Genomic DNA, 5,159 nt, shown 5'->3' on the forward strand with positions numbered 1-5,159 from the left:
CCCCCCCCCCCCCCGGGCATCCCAGCCGCTGGGTGCGCAGCGCGCATGCGCAGTCCTCGGGGCCAGCCCTGGCGCACCTTTTCTCCCTCCTGCCATAATGTGAGCGTTCTGCAGCACAGATAACCGGCGACTCCCCGCTCCACCCCCGCCCTCTCCCACTCCGCCCACTCCCGAGAGCCCAGGTAAAGGGGTGAGTTGCGCATGCGCGCCGCTCTCCTTGGGTCGGGGGCGTGGTTGCTGAAAGGAAGCCAAAAGCTTGAATGGGAGGGAGCTGCGGGCAGGGGGTGTGGGATTAGGGAAAGGTAAAGTGAAGAAAGGGGGCGAAAGTTGAAAAGTGGGCCGAAGTGAGATTTGGAAGTAAAAAAAGTCTTTGGTTTTGTGGATTGTGGAATAAAGTTGAAAAATCTTGATTGCTGACCTCCATGTTAATGGAGGGCAGTGTGAGTGACAGGACTGAAATAAAAGAGAAAACATACAAGCAATAGTGGTCATTCGCCATGTGAATGTGACGGCTAGTAAAAACGGAAGCAATTTAGAGATCGCTAGGGGGGTCAAAAAAGCAGATTTAGAGCCGTGCGTGTCCTGTGGGGCAGGAATAGGGAAGGGAATGTGTGATAGAGCTGCTGCAAGAAATGAAACCTTCATCATAAGTATTAAGGCATTATGACTAATTAGCTATTAATCATTAATATAATTAATGGTACTATTAGCTAACAAGGTGGTATTTATCTAAGTTCAGAGCCAAGAGAGTGTCCATAATTGAGAGTACACAGAGGGTACTCAGAGAGGAAATGTTTTCAGATGTGAAGGCCAAGGGTAGAAAAGACCCAAGGCAGCAACTCTAAGGGTCACGATGATCACTGTAAACCAAACTTCCCTTAGGTTGTTCAGATCTTATCTTAATTGGAACTCCTTCCATTATTAAAAGCATTCTTAACTAATGTTCTTGCAGTAAGGCTGACTTCAATAGCACATAAACATTTTCAATACAGATGCAGCTACTTCTCTCCCAAATAGTACACCACACACCACCCCAAAATCCTGCAGGGAGTAAAATGACCTGAGTCTGGACAAGGTTGGGGAAGAGACTGAAACTTTTTAAATATGCAGATCCAAGAGCTGACTCTGTCCTTGACTCCTTCCAAAAACAGATGCTTGGCTTTTTACTGTACTTGGACTCCAGACTCCAGGCATCATAATTTTGGCAGCTTTCGCTCATGCTATTCAATGGTGAGTGTTTTTAGAGATAAACACTAAAAATGATATGTTTCAGCAGGTAGAGAGAAAATCTTCAGGCAAAACAGGAGGAAATAAACATAAATAATAAAAAGAGACTTAGATTCAATGTAAGAAAGAACTTGGCATCTGTGGGGGCTGGTAAGCCCGGAATGTCTGACTGAAATGTCTTGCTTTGCCTTCTTAGATGCTTGATTTATTCCCTACTGTCTGCCAGTCAGAGCTATCCTGCTTGGAAGAAGGGTGTGCAGTGTGATGGCTGAAGAACAAGGTGACCTTCCAAGTGTCTATGACTCTCCACCCACAGGCCAACTCTCTGAAGGGCTCCTAGTAATTAGAATAGTAACAATATGACCTTCCATGTGAAGAGTGCTTTATGGTTTTTTCAGGGAGGTTATGTCTATTATCTCATCAGATCTTTCAACAACCTGCAAGGCAGACAGGACAGGTATTATTCCTAAGGAAGGAAATTTCAGGCCAATGAATGTTTAAAGTCAACCAGCCCAGTAAACAATGGAGCCAGATCAGGACCCAGGTTCCCTGACTCCCAGTGTGCTGGTTTTTTAGCGGGTTTGACAGGCCCACTCTGAGAAACTGCCACATATTCTTGTGGAGTGAAAACAGGTGTCCTTGGCATGTGATGGAGAATAATTCTAATATTCAGTTCTACTTCTGCATCTACTTTTTTTTTTTTTAAAGATGACCGGTAAGGAGATCTTAACCCTTGGCTTGGTGTTGTCAGCAACACGTTTAGCCAGTGAGCGAACCGGCCATCCCTATATAGGATCCGAACCCGCGGCCTTGGTGTTATCAGCACCGCACTCTACCGAGTGAGCCACGGGCCGGCCCTTCTGCATCTCCTTTTAATTTTCTTTTTCCCCCTTCGCTCTCTCCCCAGAAGCCTGGGATTTGCCACTATGTATCTGAAGCTTTGGTGACTGGTGTTTGGAAGGACCTGGGCCTCAATGCTAGCAAGCAAGGTCCCTTTCTGGAGATTCTAGTTCGTCTGCTCTCTTTTAACTTTTCCCCGTCACCTACCTACCACCTGCTAACCAATGGCACCACTCAACAGGTCTCAAGAAGAGGGCTATTTCCAGTGTCTCCCTGTTCAGCTGCTGGCACTGCAGCTTGGTATTCAATGCAGGGAACATTTTGTACCCATATCTGGCCTTATTGGAAGAACAAGCTTCTATTCTCCTGGTTTCCTGGCTTTGGATAATTCTTCACTAACTTTTTCATTAAGTCAGTGGGAAGAAACCAGCAGAACCCATTATTTAATTAAAATTTTTTATTAAAAATTTCACTTTGAGAGTTCTTAAAACCTTAATACACTTAATTTAAACAGCAGTAGAGATATCTGGTTCCTGTAAGGTGAGCTGGATGGCCTGATACAAGCTCACTGCTCACTGCATTTCCTTGCTCCTTAAGTTTCCAGGGATGCACCCCCAGTGGATAATCATTCTTACCTCCTGTACTTACAGTAGGGCAGTGGTTGTGGCTCCCTGCTTGCCCATTAACTAATATTACCCTATCCCACAGTACCAGACTTGGAGCCTGAGTCCTGGTAAGGGCCTTTTAGGATCTCGTTCTTGACCTTTGCTCAATCATTTCACCTTTTAGGCTTTGTAAAAAGAGGGCATTATATGGTTCCTAAGGTACTATAGATCTGATACCTAGACTTCTACTCAAGAGACTTGACTATGATCATATGAGAGGTCTTCAAAAAGTTCATGGAAAGATTCATATTATCTTTTAATTCTATTTTTCTGCAAACTTTCTGAAGTACCTTTGTAATTACACTGCAACTGTATTCCTTTCCTAAGCATTACTACCCGATTCTCATCCCTAAGCCTTTCCTACAGGAAACTGTCCCTTTTACAGCATGGATGAAGTTGTCCTGGATTCCCCCTTTTTACTCTTTTTTTCTCATGTCTCTAAGTGACTGTGCCAGAGACAGCTCAGAAAGCTGGATTTTGGCTTTTTGATCGTAGGGCTTGTATGTGTATCTGCTTGCATGCATAGGTGTTTGTAAATGTCTACTTTTAAAGGTATGTGGGCCATGAGCACCTTCACTCTGTGTCCCCTCACCTCCCACCAGTTCCACTTGCATTCTAGTGAAAAGTTAAAATAAATGCCAGGATGGCCTAGAAGAAAACAAGAGTATACACTAAAAGGCCAGATATATAAGTTCAGCTGTAGAGATAAGGAGGCTATTAAGATAGCCAATGTCACTTTGGTCTAAAGTTTGGTTTTAGCTGTAGCTTGCTCCTACCCTAATACTGCCCCCTGTCCTGACAGCTGATCGCTGCAGCACAGCCTGGGACCCCACCCGGCAGCTCTGATCTCTTGTACATCAGCTTCTCTATTTAAAACATCTCAGAATTTGAATTCTGATGTCTCTGGTGTCTTTATCATAAAGATGCATTTTGTAAATTTTAAAAAACCACATTCGTTGACAATTTCTACAAATCTTTCTTCTACGTTCCTTTATTTAACCCTTTCCTCAACCCTGAGATGTAGAAAGGACAGAAAGTGGCCTTCCCACATTGTTTTTTTTTTTTCTTTTTCAGGGGGAAGCTGGCAGATACCGGGATCTCAACGAAACCTTGCCCTTGGGGTTATAATACTGCACTGTAACCAGCTGAGCAACTGGCCAGGCCTTCTACTATTTTTTTTTTTTTTAATAGCAAATAAAAATGGGGCCTGGATTTTAAGAGTCACATGGCCAGAACTAAAACCTGGGTCTCCAGGGTCCAAGTCCAGGACTTCTCTATAACATCATACTGCAGCTCTTTGCTGGATACCATACAAAGCAAAGTGAACAGATGTGGTCTCTGCCCTCTGAAAATATGGACTTAAATGAACAGCCCCGATTCCTGCAAACATAAAAGGAAAACATGGGCCGGCCCGTGGCTCACTCGGTAGAGTGTGGTGCTGATAACACCAAGGCCGCGGGTTCGGATCCTATATAGGGATGGCCGGTTTGCTCACTGGCTGAGCGTGGTGCTGACAACACCAAGCCAAGGGTTGAGATCCCCTTACTGGTCATCTTTTAAAAAAAAAAAAAGGAAAACATGATTTACTGTCCTCTCACATATGTAATAAATAAATGAGTTTAAAAGATAAAGAAAGGCATGTTTACCTGGTCTACTAATGTTCTTATAATTCCAGTTAGGTAGAGAGAACCATGTTAACAAGACAGGTTTGGGGCCAGTCTCATCTTTGCCTACTTGCTGTGCACATGGAAAAATATTTGTAACTGCACTACAAACTCTTTTCTCCCTTGTCTTCAGCCTTCTATAAACCTTTCCTAAGCATCTACCAAGTATAACACAAAACGGGAATCAAGGACCATTAAGAAATCTTATCTGTCCTCAAGAAACATCTTCAACCATTTACCTAATTCAAACCACTGTGTAATAAATAAATATATATACAAACAAACAGGAGGGGGAAAAAGACACAACAATCACAATTATTCCTTGAATTGCTTAAGTGAACAGATATGATGTTGATGGGGGAGGGGGGAAAAGGGAGGAGGGGGGGAAAAGGGAGGAGGGGAAAGGAGGAATTGGTAAAGGAATACAAAAATTAAGTACATTGTATATTGATTAAAACAAAAACAAAAACAGGGCCGCCCGTGGCTCACTTGGGAGAGCGTGGTGCTGTCAACACCAAGTCAAGGGTTAAGATCCCTTTACCGGTCATCTTTTATTTATTTATTTATTTTTAAAAGATGACCGGTAAGGGGATCTTAACCCTTGACTTGGTGTTGACAGCCCCACGCTCTCCCAAGTGAGCCACGGGCGGCCCTGTTTTTGTTTTTGTTTTAATCAATATACAATGTACTTAATTTTTGTATTCCTTTACCAATTCCTCCTTTCCCCTCCTCCCTTTTCCCCCCCTCCTCCCTTTTCCCCCCC

The 5,159-nt window shown here is 43.6% G+C and overlaps 1 long non-coding RNA gene across 1 annotated transcript; it reads left to right on the forward strand.

Moving 5' to 3' along the window:
* The first annotated feature begins 1,421 nt into the window (after positions 1–1,421).
* On the forward strand, positions 1,422–2,537 carry LOC103595071. The gene is made up of 2 exons (XR_550907.1): positions 1,422–1,507; positions 2,135–2,537. It is a non-coding gene; the product is annotated as an uncharacterized LOC103595071 (long non-coding RNA).
* The last annotated feature ends 2,622 nt before the right edge of the window (positions 2,538–5,159 follow it).

The sequence above is a fragment of the Galeopterus variegatus genome, unplaced genomic scaffold (assembly GCF_000696425.1).
Source record: "Galeopterus variegatus unplaced genomic scaffold, G_variegatus-3.0.2 Scaffold1672, whole genome shotgun sequence".
Classification (NCBI taxonomy): Eukaryota; Metazoa; Chordata; class Mammalia; order Dermoptera; family Cynocephalidae; genus Galeopterus; species Galeopterus variegatus.